The following is an 18,046-nucleotide window of genomic DNA, read 5'->3' as shown; positions in this document are numbered from 1 at the left end:
TAGCCTTTTGATGAAACATTGAAGACCAAACTGGAACAGATAAAAACTGGAGCATAAAAAACTAAATTCAGGGAAGAACCAAATACCAACTATAGTGAGAAAATATTCTTGCCATAACCATTACCAATTATTATTAATTATTATCATAACACTGAGTTTGACTAAATTAATTTGCAGAATGCTCTGTATTTGCAACATCGTCCCTTCTTTGTCTGTCTGTAATGGCGAAGGTGACACACACACACACACGCACAAACTCACAGCACAGCAAAAGAAAGCTGTGAAATGTTCAACTAGCTCTCACAGTCTCACGGCAGAATTAGATCTTCATCCATGTTTCTCAAGCTTCAAATGTCGAAGTTGTTCCAAATGTCAAATTTCAAAGTGTTTAAGGTTAAGTTTAGGCATATTTGACCTTCAGCATTTTTAAGGTTAGGGTTAAGTTTAGGCATTAACTCTGAAATCTTAAGGTTAGGCATTAACTCCGAATGGTAAGGGTTAAGGTTTGGGATAGGCTTAAAACATAAACAACTTTATTTTGCTGCATTTGAACATGCAACCTTTAGCACCAGAGGCAGATGTTCATGCCCATTTGACATCCCCGCTCACAACACTTTAGCAAAACCGAAACCTACTTGCCCCTAGTGGCCTGTTTCCACATCATCTCCCGACGTCCTCAGACATGGATGGACATCGAATACTGACTTGTATCACGTGTGATCTGGCTGGAAATTCTACCACCTTTCCCTCTCAAAAACGATTATAATTTATCTCATCTGTGATAAGCTACTGCTGATGCTGGCATTTACATAGGGAATCAATGGCAGCTTCTTTATCAATGCATTGCTATAGGCAAACTGTGGCTTTCCTTTGGCCCTGGTCATATAGCTTGATTAGCTGCTTGTCCCCTTCTTTAGATCCATGTGTGTCTGTTTTACTACATAGAGACAAGGGATAATAGTGTGTGTGTGTGTGTGTGTGTGTTTTCCTACACATGGATTAATAATGCAGATAATGAGCCTGGTTGGCTTAGGATCAAATATGCATTGAAATCCTGCAGGGCTGGCAGAGAGGTGCAGTAATGTGCACCTCATCAGGACGAGCATGTGTGTGTGTGGCTCCTCTGTTGAAGACATCAGGTTTATAATCCACTGGTGTCACTGTTACTGTAAGACATAAGGCGCTCATTCTTTACCAGCTTAATGGCTATGTGCGTGTATATTTCTTCACTGATTTTTATCTGAATAGAAGTACAATGTACACTGTAGTAATAAGTGGAATAATTAAGTAATTCTCTACATTGCGGATGAAGTTGTCACACATTTGTAGCAGTATTGTGATTCTGAATGAGCACTCACCCCAAGTGTTGATTGTGTAGGGGTTCTCCTGCACTGAATCTGGAAGGTCTCCCTCGACTCTCTTGGGCTAGTAGGTACATGTGCTCCCATCTCTGGCCGACCTTAGCCTAAAGGATTTGGAGAAATATAATGAACAAAACAGTTACTAAATTAGAAAAAACACATCAACAACAACAACAAAACACCATCATCATAAATGCGAACTGCAATGACAGAGGCATCAATGAAAACCTCATTTTTGCAACCTTTATCACAATTCATTAATGTCCCCCCCTATTCTCAATGCTTTCATACCCGTACAGTTTCTTTTGAAAGGAGACTACCTGTTACTGAGTTCAAACCTAAACGTTTAGGCTACTATTATGCTGTAGAATTATCCCAGTATTGTTATAATCATCAAAGATATTTTCTAAACATCAGTTATAATTGTGGTTGGAGATATGCTCAGTTCCATTCACCTTTGCTTCTGTTCGTTTGGTTGATTTAACCTTTGTGTTAATAATTGGTCTCACACAAGCATTTCGTTTTTTAACCTTTATTTCATCGTTTACATGGTCTGCTAATGATTATCCATTTTGTAGTAATTAAAAACCGTTAATTACTCACTTAATTACTGTGGTCGCTTTCCCCTGCTCAGATGTTGCATGCGTTAACCAATGGTTGCGTACCACGTCATCGACTGTGGTGTTGGGCACCAGATTGCTATAACATATGATGTGGTTAGATGATACGTAAAATACCTTACCAGGCAATGTAATATTTGGCATGCGTCAGCAACGTCTAAGCAGGGGAACATGACCAATGATTCCCACGTTTCAGACATGATGCACATTCAAAAGGCTCCAATCTATTAAACTGGCCGTGGTTGCACCGGGCCACCGTTCGTCACGTAACAGGGCGAAACTGGTCAGGGGAGCGCACCCTGTTAAAATCTAACAGTAATCTGCGCTGCTCTGTCATGTTGTCAATAAGGCAGCATGGTGCATCATTCAGAAACGTACAACTTCTCTTTTCCCAAACATATTTTAGAATTTTCAAACTAGTTTTCATTGGGAAGGCAGATAAAGCGTTTTTATCAAAAGCTATCACTTTTACATGTGAAAACACAGAATCCTACTCATTACTCCACAAGCTTAATTTATGTCACTTTTGTTTTGAGCTGACTTCACCGTAGGCAGCCCGGTTCTTGCCTGGGTGGCAGCCCGGTTCCAAAACTAACGCTATCACTTTTCACCTGGTGCAAACTACGCCTACCCGGGTGCCTGGGGTAGCTTAATCGAATCCCCTCCTTCTCAATGCAGCTCAATGTTAAACAGCTGACCCACTGGGCAACAACTGGTTGAATCAACATTGTTTCCAAGTCATTTCAACTCCAAAAATCTATGTGATGACGTTGAATCAACGTGGAAAACTAATTGGACTTGCAAAAAGTCATCAACATAAGGAAATTTAAAACAATTTTCACCCAACTTTTAACCTAAATCCAATGACATGGTGAATTTGTTTGTTGATTTCACATTGAATTCAATTAGTTGACAACTCAACCAAATGTAAATCAAAACTAGACGTCAAACTGGCATCTGTGCACAGTGGGGTAGGCCTAGTTCACTGAAACAAATGAGTGTTTGCTATATGTAGCTTTTCTTATTTTTCCTGGATCAGTTTATATATTCAAGTCAACTGTTGCGTACTGGAATTGCTGTAATACCTTGCTGTGAATAAAACACCTGACTTTACCTGAAAGACTACTACCGGTAAAGTCTTCACCAGGCCTAATAAACATTCAATATGTTGAAATACATAGTAGGCCTATTAGACCGCTCTTGACGGAAAAACATCTGTCTTTAGAGCGCGCTCCACTTACAATGTAGCATTCCATCAGTATGTAGCCGTGTGAAGATGTAATCTCCTGGAAGTGGAAACGTTGACTCAAGTTGCTGGTTTTGATCACCAGTTTTGACTGCCATGGCTCTGGTTCTGACCGGCTTCTGTCCCTAACCTCATGTATACTTGGGCAAGGCGCTACAGACACAGTACTGACCCACAAGGTAATAAGCCATTATTAAGCTTTCTCCTTAGTTTACCCGAATATGAATCTTACTATGAACTTCTGTAAATGAATGCTATTCATTCTCAACGGGTCACCCTCAAACAGACTATGTGCAATAAGACAAATATCCCACCTCTCTCATTTTTCCTAACTTCAATTGAGGTGCACTGCATATTTTTCAGTAGGAGACTTGTCCTTGAGATGTTTTCTAACGCTGATATAAGGACACGGACTGTGGCAGGCTAAAATTGATTCATACCTTTTGTATTTAGCCTACTGAGAAACTGTTCTATTTGTTTCGGGTGACCGGTTTTATAGTGTGCATTTGCTGCCACGTGGAGCTTTATCTGTCTATCAGGGGAGAGAGAGAGAGAGCTAGAGAGGGACATGGAGGGGCCGGGGGTGTTATTGTAGCCTACTGTATTTGATGGGGGTATGGGGTACGGATGTCCAGAGAGGACATATTAATAAAAATTAAAAATGTCCTAGTTATGTTGAGATCACAACTGATTTATCTCATGATCACGACATAACAAAAGTTGTTTTGTAGAGATCACGTGACAATCAAAAGTACCACGCATCATCCATTCATTTTTTCAGATGCACGATAACCACCTCATCAAGGAGCCCTGTGGCTGCTTTGATTGCAATGCACTTGTGGGGCATTTAAGCCCTGAATGATGCTACACGCTGCCTCGAAGACCACAGCAAATCGCATGCAAGGAACAATGCAGCTAACTTAGCTAGTCTTTTTAGCTAGCTAGCAAGCTAGCTTGTTAAGTATGCTGGTTGTTAGCTTGCATAATTGATATGTATATAATTATAAGGGACACTTCATGTTTTGTTGATAATAATTATATTTACAGAGTGGGTGAGTTCCATTCCTGACAGGCTGATCACATTCAATAACTCAGGATGCTGCCTTGTAAACTGTTTAATAGGTAATGCTCCTTGCAGGCAGATTAGCTGTCAAAGTGTTTTATAGGAAGATGCATATCTGATCCAGGGGGTGAGCTCTATTCCTGGCAGGCTGATCAGATTCAATAGAAGCCTCAGAGGCTGATGTCAGGATGCTGCCTTGTAGGCTGTTTCATAGGTAAGGCTCCTTGCAGACAGCCTACAAAGCAGCATCCTGACTTATCAGCCTCTGAGGCTGTTACTGAATCTGATCAGTCTGCCAGGAAAAGAGTGCACCCACTCTTGATCATATATACACTACCGTTCAAAAGTTTGGGGTCACTTAGACATTTCCTTGTTTCCGAAAGAAAAACATTTTTTTTGTCCATTAAAATAACATCAAATTGATCAGAAATACAGTGTAGACATTGTTAATGTTGTAAATGGCTATTGTAGCTGGAAACGGCTGATTTTTAATGGAATATCTACATAGGCGTACAAAGGTCCATTATCAGCAACCATCAGTCCTGTGTTCCAATGGCACGTTGTGTTTGCTAATCCAAGTTTATCATTTTAAAAGGCTAATTGATCATTAGAAAACTATTTTGCAATTATGTTAGCACATCTGAAAACTGTTGTGCTGATTAAAGAAGCAATACAACTGGCCTTCTTGAGACTAGTTGAGTATCTGGAGCATCAGCAATTGTGGGTTCGATTACAGGCTCAAAATGGCCAGAAACAAATAATTTTCTTCTGAAACTCGTCAGTCTATTCTTGATCTGAGAAATGAAGGCTATTCCATGCGAGAAATTGCCAAGAAACTGAAGATCTCGTACAACGCTGTGTACTACTCCCTTCACAGAACAGCGCAAACTGGCTCTAACCAGAATAGAAAGAGGAGTGGGAGGCCCCGGTGCACAACTGAGCAAGAGGACAAATACATTAGAGTGTCTAGTTTGAGAAACAGATGCCTCACAGGTCCTCAACTGGCAGCTTCATTAAATAGTACCCGCAAAACACCAGTCTCAACGTCATCATTGAAGAGGCGACTCCGGGATGCTGACCTTCTAGGCAGAGTTGCAAAGAAAAACCCATATCTCAGACTGGACAATAAAAATAAAAGATTAAGATGGGCAGTCTGAGATATGGCTTTTTCTTTGCAACTCTACCTAGAAGGTCAGCATCCCAGAGTGGCCTCTTCACTGTGTAGAGTGTGTGTCAGTGTGTGTGTCAATGTGTGTCAGTGTGTGTGTCAGTGTGTGTCAGTGTGTGTGTCAGTGTGTGTGTCAGTGCGTGTGTCAGTGCGTGTGTCAGTGTGTGTGTCAGTGTGTGTGTGTGTGTGTGTGTGTGTGTGTGTCAGTGTGTGTGGCAGTGTGTGTGTGTGTGTGTGTGTCAGTGTCGTTGTGTGTGTGTCAGCATGTGTGTCAGTGTGTGTGTCAGTGTGTGTGTGTGTCAGTGTGTGTGTCAGTGTGTGTCAGTGTGTGTGTCAGTGTGTGTCAGTGTGTGTCAGTGTTTGTCAGTTTGTGTGTCAGTGTGTGTGTCAGTGTGTATCAGTGTGTGTCAGTGTGTTTCAGTGTGTGTGTCAGTGTGTGTCAGTGTGTGTGTCAGTATGTTTGTCAGTGTGTGTCAGTGTGTGCCAGTGTCTGTGTCAATGTGTGTCAATGTGTGTGTCAGTGTGTGTGTCAGTGTGTGTCAGTGTGTGTCAGTGTGTGTGTCAGTGTTTGTCAGTTTGTGTTTCAGTGTGTGCCAGTGTATGTGTCAGTGTGTGTGTCAGTGTGTGTCAGTGTGTGTCAGTGTGTGTCAGTGTGTGTGTCAGTGTGTGTGTCAGTGTGTGTCAGTTTGTGTCAGTGTGTGTCAGTGTGTTGTCAGTGTGTTTCAGTGTGTGCCAGTGTGTGTGTCAATGTGTGTCAGTGTGTGTCAGTGTGTGTGTCAGTGTGTGTCAGTATGTGTCAGTGTGTGTGTCAGTGTGTGTCAGTGTGTGTGTCAGTGTGTGTGTCAGTGTGTGTGTCAGTGTGTGTCTGTGTACCAGAGCCGTCAGTTCATCCAGCACTCCTTTTTCTCTCTATTTCCCCCTCCCTCTCTCCCTCCCTCCCTCTCTCCCTCCTTCCCTCTCTCCCTCCCTCCCTCTCTCCCTCCCTCCCTCTCTCCCTCCCTCTCTCCCTCCTTCCCTCTCCCTCCCTCCCTCTCTCCCTCCTTCCCTCTCTCCCTCCTTCCCTCTCTCCCTCCCTCCCTCTCTCCCTCCTCTCTCCCTCCTTCCCTCTCCCCATAGCTCTCACCAACCACACAGATAGAGGTCCCGCTTGGCGGTACACAAAGAACCACTCAGCCCCTGATCAGAGACAGCAGACGGAGAGAAGAGAGGGAGAAACGAGAGAACGAGTGATAGAGCGTCACGTTTGTTGTGGCTGCAGCGACAGAGAGGAGGACGAGAGAGAAAGAGAGAGAGAGGGGGGAAGACGGCAGACGAGTGTGTCCTTGAAAACTGCACCACAACTCTTTCAAGAAAGCCAGGAAGACTGTGAGTAACGTGCACCTCATCAGGGCGAGCATGTGTGTGTGTGCGCGTGTGTCCGTGCATGCCTGTGAGCGTGCCTGTGTGTGTTTGTGTGTGCGTGTGTGTGTGTGTGAATGTGTGTGTGTGTGTGAGTATGTGTGTGTATGTGAGTGTGTAGTGGTAAACCTGCCGCTCCTCCTCTGACCTGCCAAGCTGGGAGTGAAGGGGCTTGCTGTTGGATGTGCTACTTTTTTTTCACTGCCTAGATGCTCATGACAGGGGATTATGGACAATACAAAACGCTGTATGGTTCAGGAGAAGCTGCCAAACTTGGTGTGTGTGTGTGTGTGTGTGTGTGTGTGTATAGTACAATGTGAGCAGTTTATTACCATCTCTTTTGGGTAGTTTTTACATATGGTTTGTGATTGTGAGCTTACTAGTAGTTGACCTATAGTGTTCATGTTAAATCATCTATCGGCACTCTTATAAAAGCCAGTGTGCAATATTCTTACATACAGTATGTCACACACCACTTATCCGACTACTGTATGCGCCAAAATATCAACCTTACAATATACAGTATACAGTATATACTGTATGGTCTTAATTCTAGAGAAATACTATTTAGATACGCAAACCAATAAATGCTAAATTTCTTCTGTGACCATCAGTGGTCAGCCTCAGTATCTGGCCAATGTTTGTTGTGTATATTTAGAATATCAGCAGATTCTCTGGAGCGATGTGATGTGGGGCCTTTTTCACCAGCCAATTGAGGTCACTCACTCAATAATTAAAAAAGTCAGTGGTCATCGGCCACATCTTTGGCCCAGTCACAGTGAGCCGTGCCAGGCCAGATACACAGTGAGAGGGTGGGTGTCTGTAGCTAGCTGGTACACCACAGCAAGGCCACTTCTATTGAGGGGGGAAGCAGGAATTATATCTAGAGAAATTAGACTTCTTGTTTAAGTGAATGAATGTGTGTTTAAGACATTATCATTGACACTACAGAATTCAAAATTAATCAGGATAACTGAACCGCTATACTTACAACGAATGGAGGGCTTGGAGGCAGCAGCATGGCGTCCTAGCTCTGAAGTTGGCCAAACTCTCTATATTCTATATCACTGTTCCCTCAGCTAACTTACTCACAATGGGGTCTTCTGCTATGGATGAATGTTTGTTTGGATGTATCCTCTGTGTCTATTTCTGCACTGAGACAAAGCTGCCCCTAAATGCTGATCTATGGTCAGTTTTGCGTCTCCCCCCTCTAATGGCTCAAGCTATGTTTTGAAGAGGGTAAGCTGATCCTAGATCAGTGCCTAAGGGTAGGTTCCAGCTCGAGGCCTGTATGACGTGTGTTCCTATTAATACCCATGCAGATGGAGAGAGGCTACTGGCTGTCCACTGACACACACACGCACACGCACATACACACACACACACACACACACACACACACACACACACACACACACACACACACACACACACACACACACACACACACACACACACACACACACACACACACACACACACACACACACACACACACACACACACACACACACACATACACAGAGAGAGAGACTGGTAATCAGAGACCCACAGCCCTTAGGCAGCTGCAGTTCTCTCCCTGTGATGTAGGCAGTGACATCACGTCAAGCAGGAAGTGGGTTTTAGAAGGAATCATGGCGATCTGAAGCAAGCCGAGCGGGACTTTCTTTCTTACTTACTTCCTTCCTTTCGTTCTGTCTTTATCTATCCTTCTGTGTCTCTCTCTCTCTCTCTCCCGCTCCATCTCTCACTCTTTTCGCTGAGTATTAGCGAAAGTAACTATTTAGGATCTCTCCCTGATTGTTTAAAGTCGTGTGTTTGTCCAGTCTATCTCTCTGTTCTCTCTAAGCCTGTATTTTCTTATAATCCAGGCTTTGCTTCTGCCAGCGAAAGCCAAGTAAAATCCTGTAGACTTAGACCCAGGCTGATCCAATCATTAGTATTCCACTGCCATAATGTATCCATCAACTTTAGGTCCCTTCCTCCTCCCCTTCATCAAAATGTATTCCTGTGCATGGTGGAGAGTATGTGTGTGTGTGTTTGTGTGTCTAGTACAGCAGGATTTGACTGCGTGGTCGGGAGAAGACCCTGTGCATTAATGAAGCGGGATAGACCCGCGTTTGATTTTCTTTCCCATGAAGTCGCCAATCATCTTAATAACATGACCAGAGCCGGTCAGATCTGCATGAATTAATTGGCTTGAATATAAGTATTTAGAAGCTTAATCCCATGGATTAGTGGTGCTCTGGATTAAGCTACGTACTTTTTCTCCCCCTCCACTCTCCTCTGAGGCGACCATCTTTAGTTCTTAGTTCCAAGTACACTAACGTTAAAACCAGACATATTGTGTGTGTTTACACTCAATTACAGTATGTTTCGCTATGTTTCGCTGTTTCGCTAGCACAGACTGGAATATGTTCCGGGATTCATCCGATGGCATTGAGGAATTTACCACATCAGTCACCTGCTTCATTAATATGTGCATCAACGACGTCGTCCCCACAGTGACGTATGTGCATATCACAACCAGAAGCCAAGGATTACAGGCAACATCCACACTGAGCTAAAGGCTATAGCTGAGTGGGACACTAATCCTGCTTTGCCCTCCAATGAACCATCAAACAGGAAAAGGGTCAATACAGGACCAAGATCGAATCCTACTACACCGGCTCTGATGCTCGTCGGATGTGGCAGGGCTTCAAAACTATCACGGATTACAAAGGGTAATCCATAGTGCTCACATCTGTAGTGATGAAGTGCTTTGAAAGGCTGGTCATGGCTCACATCAACACCATCATCCCAGACACCCTGGACCCACTCTGATTCACATACCACCCTAACAGATCCACAGATGATTCAATCTCTATTGCACTCCACACTGCCCTTTTCCACCTGGACAAAAGGAACACCTATGTGAAAATGCTGTTCATTGACTACAGCTCAGCGTTCAACACCATAATGCCCTCCAAGCTCATCACTAAACTAAAGACCCTGGGATTAAACACCTCCCTCTGCAACTGGATCCTGGACTTCCTGACGGGCCGCCCCAGGTGGTGAGGGTAGGCAACAACTAATCTGCCACACTGACCCTCAACACGGGTCCCCTCAGAGGTGCGTACTTAGTCTCCTCCTATACTCCCTGTTCACCCACAATTGCGTGGCCGCGCACAACTCCAACGCCATCATTAAGTTTGCCGAAGACACACAGGTGGTAGGCCTGATCACCGACGAGGATGAGACAGCCTACAGGGAGGAAGTCAGAGACCAGTTGAAGCTCTCGACCCGCTCCACTACAGCCCCGTTGATGTGAATGGGGGCGTGCTCTGCCCTCCCTCAATGTCAGCAAAACAAAGAAGCTGATCGTGGACTACAGCAAATGGAACGGAGGGCAGAGCACGCCCCCATTCACATCAACGGGGCTGTAGTGGAGCGGGTCGACAGCTTCAAGTTCCTCGGTGTCCACATCACTAAGGACCAAACACACCAAAACAGTCGTGAATAGGGCACAACAATGTCTCTTCCCCCTCAGAAGGCTGAAAAGATTTGGCATGGGCCCTCAGATACTCAAAAAGATCTACAGCTGCACCATTGAGAACATTTTGACTGGCTTCATCACCGCTTGGTATGTCAACTGCTTGGCATCCGACAGCAAGGCACTACAGAGGGTAGTGCGTATGGCCCAGTACATACAGCTGAGCTTCCTGCCATCCAGGACCTCTATACCAGGCGGTGTCAAAGGAAGGCCCTAAAATGTGTCAAAGACTCCAGCCACCCATGTCATAGACTGTTCTCTCTGCTACCGCACGGCAAGCGGTACCGGACCGCCAAGTCTGGGACCAAAAGGCTTCTGAGCCTCTTCTACCCCCAAATCATAAGACTGCTGAACAGTTAATCAAGTGGCGACCCAGACTACTTGCATTGACCCCCTTTTTTTGCCAATGACATTCTTGCACTGGCTCTATGCACACTCACTGAACTCTACCCACACACTCACACATACTACACTGACACTCCAACACACACACACACACACACACACACACACACACTACATATGCTCACACACACAAAACACACACACACACGTGCATATTGACGCCACACACACACACACACACACACACGACACACACACGACACACACACACACACACACACAAACACAGAAACACTTCCATACTCTTCACATACGCTGCCGCTACTCTGTTTATTATCTATCCTGATTACCTAGTCACTTTTACCCCTACCTACATGTACATATTACCTCAATTACCTCAACTACCTTGTAACTCTGCACATTGACTCAGTACCGGCACTCTTTGTATATATATATATATATATTTTTTTTTTAGGGGGTAGATCAGCTTTAATATTGCAGATAGAATGTAACTTCCATCAATGTAATTGTCTGCATCACTTCCAATCCCCCATATGGTTTTTTTCTTTTTTTTTCTCTCGCATATATATATATACACATACATACACATACATACATATATATATGCATATACAGTGGGGAGAACAAGTATTTGATACACTGCCGATTTTGCAGGTTGTTCTACTTACAAAGCATGTAGAGGTCTGTAATTTTTATCATAGGTACACTTCAACTGTGAGAGACGGAATCTTAAACAAAATCCAGAAAATCACATTGTATGATTTTAAAGTAATTAATTTGCATTTTATTGCATGACATAAGTATTTGATACATCAGAAAAGCAGAACATAATATTTGGTACAGAAACCTTTGTTTGCAATTACAGAGATCATACGTTTCCTGTAGGTCTTGACCAGGTTTGCACACACTGCAGCAGGGATTTTGGCCCACTCCTCCATACAGACCTTCTCCAGATCCTTCAGGTTTCGGGGCTGTCGCTGGACAATACGGACTTTCAGCTCCCTCCAAAGATTTTCTATTGGATTCAGGTCTGGGGACTGGCTAGGCCACTCCAGGACCTTGAGATGCTTCTTACGGAGCCACTCCTTAGTTGCCCTGGCTGTGTGTTTCGGGTCATTGTCATGCTGGAAGACCCAGCCACGACCCATCTTCAATGCTCTTACTGAGGGAAGGAGGTTGTTGGCCAAGATCTCGCGATACATGGCCCCATCCATCCTCCCCTCAATACGGTGCAGTCGTCCTGTCCCCTTTGCAGAAAAGCATCCCCAAAGAATGATGTTTCCACCTCCATGCTTCACAGTTGGGATGGTGTTCTTGGGGTTGTACTCATACTTCTTCTTCCTCCAAACACGGCGAGTGGAGTTTAGACCAAAAAGCTCTATTTTTGTCTCATCAGACCACATGACCTTCTCCCATTCCTCCTCTGGATCATCCAGATGGTCATTGGCAAACTTAAGACGGGCCTGGACATGCGCTGGCTTGAGCAGGGGGACCTTGCGTGCGCTGCAGGATTTTAATCCATGACGCCGTAGTGTGTTACTAATGGTTTTCTTTGAGACTGTGGTCCCAGCTCTCTTCAGGTCATTGACCAGGTCCTGCCGTGTAGTTCTGGGCTGATCCCTCACCTTCGTCATGATCATTGATGCCCCACGAGGTGAGATCTTGCATGGAGCCCCAGACCGAGGGTGATTGACCGTCATCTTGAACTTCTTCCATTTTCTAATAATTGCACCAACTGTTCTTGCCTTCTCACCAAGCTGCTTGCCTATTGTCCTGTAGCCCATCCCAGCCTTGTGCAGGTCTACAATTTTATCCCTGATGTCCTTACACAGCTCTCTGGTCTTGGCCATTGTGGAGAGGTTGGAGTCTGTTTGATTGAGTGTGTGGACAGGTGTCTTTTATACAGGTAACGAGTTCAAACAGATGCAGTTAATACAGGTAATGAGTGAGGAACAGGAGGGCTTCTTAAAGAAAAACTAACAGGTCTGTTAGAGCCGGAATTCTTACTGGTTGGTAGGTGATCAAATACTTATGTCATGCAATAAAATGCAAATTAATTACTTAAAAATCATACAATGTGATTTTCTGGATTTTTGTTTTAGATTCCGTCTCTCATAGTTGAAGTGTACCTATGATAAAAATTACAGACCTCTACATGCTTTGTAAGTAGGAAAACCTGCAAAATCGGCAGTGTATCAAATACTTGTTCTCCCCACTGTACATACATATACAGTATATACATGCATATCCTTTAAAAATATATATATTTCCCTTTATTACTTTCCAACCCCACCATCCCTTCCCTAATTGGAGTAAACTAGTGAACAACAATACTTAGGCCTCTACTTCATGCTTATTCATACTATATACAGTACATTTTATGGACACAATCAATAATTATATTTTGTTTGTTTTTACTCCTGAACTTCCTCCGATCATTTTCATGATGTCCATCTGGTATGCTTCTATATGCCATATATTTCTAACTGTGCTCTTTCATAAAAGCTCACAATATATAACCTATATACTTATTATGGACACAGCATGTCTTACACTAGTTATCTTGTTGTTATAAGTTGTTGTTATTAGTCCCATCCTTCAGCTCCATTCAACACCTCCAATCTATCTCTTAACACCATCCATATTGGATTTCTAGTTGCCATATATTTTCCAACTGTACTGTGATGTTTTCCAAAAGTTCTGAACCTTTCTATTCTCATTGTTTCTACAGTTTGTGAATTGAAAAGAAACATTTTCGCTAAAAGTATTATTATATTATTGATCGATTGGCTATGACTTTTCAGTTCACCCAGTAGTGCTATCTGCAGGGTCAGCTCCATGCAAATAATGCAACACTTCAGCCATTCCTGGACCTGTGTCCAGAAACAAGCTACAAATGGACAGTACCAAAACAAATGATCTAATGATTCTGTCTCTTCACAGACAAATCTGCAGAGCTGGGAATATTGTATCCCCCATGCAAATAACATTCTATTGGTAGCAAGAATTTTATATAACAATTTAAATAAAAAAATTGTAAGTTTTGAATCCGGCGTTGTTTTGCGTATCAGTTCATAAACACTATGCCATGGGATCGGTACGTCAAACATCTCTTCCCAACTATTTTGCAATCTAAATGGGATGGCTGTCAATCTTTTGATCCTTAAATGAAACTGGGAAACCTTTTTATTTATCACAATTTTCTTTAACCAATTATGTTCTTTAATGCAAAGCCGACAGACAAGTTATTTACTTTTTCCTCCTTCCACTTTCTTCTTCCATTTTTGCGGTAATGCTGCAATTATTTGGCTGTAATTTTGGGTTGAGCAGACATTTCCATATGTTTTTGTTAGATGCATGTGCTACATAACTCCACCATTCCTACCGATAATATCATTTACGAAGATTATACCTTTTTTAAACATTTTCTCAAAAAAGAACGGTTTTTTATCAATTAGTATATTTGAGTTTAACCACAATATTTGTTGCAATATTTGTTCTGTCATTTCTGGAGGATTAAATTGAAATTGCAACCAACTTTCTATGGCTTGTTTTAGAAATAGTGATATTTGGGAGATTATTTCCTTTTCAAATACATGAAAGTGAGGGGTTGTAATCTGAATAAAGGGAAAAAGTCCCTTCTTGAACATTGGTTGAGACAATCTTACTAATTTGCGAGAGAACCAGTTCGGATTTAAGTATAATTTTTGTATGATTGAAGCTTTTAGTGATAGGTCTAATGCTTTAATATTTAATAATTTCTGTCCTCCTAATTCATATTCATGATATAAATAGGCCCATTTAATTTTGTCTGGCTTGCCATTCCAAATAAAATGGAATATTATTTTCTCATATAATTTAAAAAACTGTTCGCTAGGCGTAGGCAAGACCATAAGCAAATATGTAAACTGGGATAATACTAAAGAGTTAATCAGGGTGATTTTTCCACAAATTGACAGGTTCCATGGTAGCAAGATCTTATCTATTTTTGCTAACTTTCTATTACATTTTATTGGAGTGAGATCATTTATTTCATTTGGGATATGTATTTCGAGTATATCCACATCACCATCAGACCATTTTATTGGTAAACTACATGGTAATGTAAAAATTGTATTTTTTAGTGATCCAATACGTAATATAGTACATTTATCATAATTTGGATGTAATCCAGAGAGGTTAGAAAATGTATCTAGATCCTCTATGAGGCTGTGGAGGGATTCAAGTTGTGGATTTAAAAGAAAACATGAATCATCAGCGTACAATGACACCTTTGTTTTTAAGCCCTGGATTTCTAATCCCTTGATATTAATGTTGGATCTGATTTTAATAGCTAACATCTCGATGGCAATAATAAATAGCCATTATTTACTATTTTACACCTAGGGTTACTATACAGTGGGGAAAAAAGTATTTAGTCAGCCACCATTTGTGCAAGTTCTCCCACTTAAAAAGATGAGAGAGGCCTGTAATTTTCATCATAGGTACACGTCAACTATGACAGACAAATTTAGAAAAAAAAATCCAGAAAATCACATTGTAGGATTTTGAATGAATTTATATGCAAATTATGGTGGAAAATAAGTATTTGGTCACCTACAAACAAGCAAGATTTCTGGCTCTCACAGACCTGTAACTTCTTCTTTAAGAGGCTCCTCTGTCCTCCACTCGTTACCTGTATTAATGGTACCTGTTTGAACTTGTTATCAGTATAAAAGACACCTGTCCACAACCTCAAACAGTCACACTCCAAACTCCACTATGGCCAAGACCAAAGAGTTGTCAAAGGACACCAGAAACAAAATTGTAGACCTGCACCAGGCTGGGAAGACTGAATCTGCAATAGGTAAGCAGCTTGGTTTGAAGAAATCAACTGTGGGAGCAATTATTAGGAAATGGAAGACATACAAGACCACTGATAATCTCCCTCGATCTGGGGCTCCACGCAAGATCTCACCCCCGTGGGGTCAAAATGATCACAAGAACGGTGAGCAAAAATCCCAGAACCACACGGGGGGACCTAGTGAATGACCTGCAGAGAGCTGGGACCAAAGTAACAAAGCCTACCATCAGTAACACACTACGCCGCCAGGGACTCAAATCCTGCAGTGCCAGACGTGTCCCCCTGCTTAAGCCAGTACATGTCCAGGCCCGTCTGAAGTTTGCCAGAGTGCATTTGGATGATCCAGAAGAGGATTGGGAGAATGTCATATGGTCAGATGAAACCAAAAAAACTAAACTCGTCATGTTTGGAGGACAAAGAATGCTGAGTTGCATCCAAAGAACACCATACCTACTGTGAAGCATGGGGGTGGAAACATCATGCTTTGGGGCTGTTTTTCTGCAAAGGGACCAGGACGACTGATCCGTGTAAAGGAAAGAATGAATGGGGCCATGTATCGTGAGATTTTGAGTGAAAACCTCCTTCCATCAGCAAGGGCATTGAAGATGAAACGTGGCTGGGTCTTTCAGCATGACAATGATCCCAAACACACCGCCCGGGCAACGAAGGAGTGGCTTCGTAAGACGCATTTCAAGGTCTTGGAGTGGCCTAGCCAGTCTCCAGATCTCAACCCCATAGAAAATCTTTGGAGGGAGTTGAAAGTCCGTGTTGCCCAGCGACAGCCCCAAAACATCACTGCTCTAGAGGAGATCTGCATGGAGGAATGGGCCAAAATACCAGCAACAGTGTGTGAAAACCTTGTGAAGACTTACAGAAAACGTTTGACCTGTGTCAATGCCAACAAAGGGTATATAACAAAGTATTGAGAAACTTTTGTTATTGACCAAATACTTATTTTCCATCATAATTTGCAAATAAATTCATTAATAATCCTACAATGTGATTTTCTGGAAAAACATTTCTCATTTTGTCTGTCATAGTTGACGTGTACCTGTGATGAAAATTACAGGCCTCTCTCATCTTTTTAAGTGGGAGAACTTGCACAATTGGTGGCTGACTAAATACTTTTTTCCCCCACTGTACATGATTTTAACCCAATTAATAAGAGATTGTCCAAAATTGAAATGCTCCAGGCATTTATATATAACCCCAGTCATACTTTATCAAATGCCTTTTCGAAGTCTGCTATGAATAGTATGCCTGGTTTCCCAGATTTTTCATAGTGTTCTATTGTTTCCAGTACTTGCCTTATATTATTTCCAATGTATCGCCCATGTAAAAAACCTGTCTGATTAGAATGAATAATGTCCGACAATACCTTTTTAATTCTATGCGCTATACATTTTGCTTGGAATTTTGCATCACAACACTGAAGTGTAAGGGGCCGGCAATTTTTTAAATGGACTGGATCTTTATATTTTCAGTAATAATGAAATCAGACCTTCTTCTTGAGTGTCTGATAATCTACCATTTACATAGGAGTGGTTAAAACATGCTAATAACGGTCCTCTGAGTATATCAAAAAAGGTTTGGTATACCTCGACTGGTATGCCATCCAACCCTGGTGTTTTCCCGGACTTAAAGTCTTTAATTGCATCCAGAAGTTCCTCCTCTGTAATTTCACCTTCACATGAGTCTTTCTGTATGGCTGTTAATTTTACTACTGTATTCCTACTCTCTCCTTCCCTGCTACTGTTGTCCTACTCTCTCCTTCCCTACTACTGTATTCCTACTCTCTCCTTCCCTGCTACTGTTGTCCTACTCTCTCCTTCCCTGCTACTGTTGTCCTACTCTCTCCTTCCCTACTACTGTTGTCCTACTCTCTCCTTCCCTGCTACTGTTGTCCTACTCTCTCCTTCCCTGCTACTGTTGTCCTACTCTCTCCTTCCCTGCTACTGTTGTCCTACTCTCTCCTTCCCTGCTACTGTATTCCTACTCTCTCCTTCCCTGCTACTGTTGTCCTACTCTCTCCTTCCCTGCTACTGTTGTCCTACTCTCTCCTTCCCTGCTACTGTTGTCCTACTCTCTCCTTCCCTACTACTGTTGTCCTACTCTCTCCTTCCCTACTACTGTTGTCCTACTCTCTCTGCTACTTTTCCATTCCTTCCTATCTCTCCTACCTCCCTGTTTGTTCTGTGCTGTGCTTCCTCTCCTCTCCTCCCTGTAAAGCGTACTATAGTGAGAGAGTGTAACACCCAGCCTAGATTGTTAGCCGATCGATATCTATAGATCGTCTCATTGGAAGCCATTAGTTATGGGTTTTATAAAGCTATTAATTATTGTGTGTAATCTTGCAGAAAATTACATTTGGAGTTGTGTACAGTGTTTTGGTTAGAACGTTTTTTTTTCATCATTCACCAGCTGCCACTCTTGGGATTTTCCTTTTATT

General features: G+C 42.5%; 2 protein-coding genes across 2 annotated transcripts in view; both read left to right on the top strand.

The window, feature by feature from the left end:
• LOC123481860 (keratin-associated protein 10-2-like) overlaps positions 1–18,046 on the top strand; it is a gene marked incomplete at its 3' end in the record, with an annotated part of 32,006 nt that overhangs the window by 13,764 nt on the left and 196 nt on the right. The window lies entirely within an intron of this gene.
• LOC121539761 (estrogen-related receptor gamma) overlaps positions 6,627–18,046 on the top strand; it is a 246,252-nt gene continuing 234,832 nt past the window's right edge. The window contains exon 1 of the mRNA XM_045207464.1: positions 6,627–6,823. The gene's annotated coding sequence lies outside the window, so the exon portion shown is untranslated. The remainder of the gene's footprint in view (positions 6,824–18,046) is intronic.

The sequence above is a fragment of the Coregonus clupeaformis genome, chromosome 25, assembly GCF_020615455.1.
Source record: "Coregonus clupeaformis isolate EN_2021a chromosome 25, ASM2061545v1, whole genome shotgun sequence".
Lineage (NCBI taxonomy): Eukaryota > Metazoa > Chordata > Actinopteri > Salmoniformes > Salmonidae > Coregonus > Coregonus clupeaformis.
This window is presented reverse-complemented; position numbering and strand designations above follow the sequence as displayed.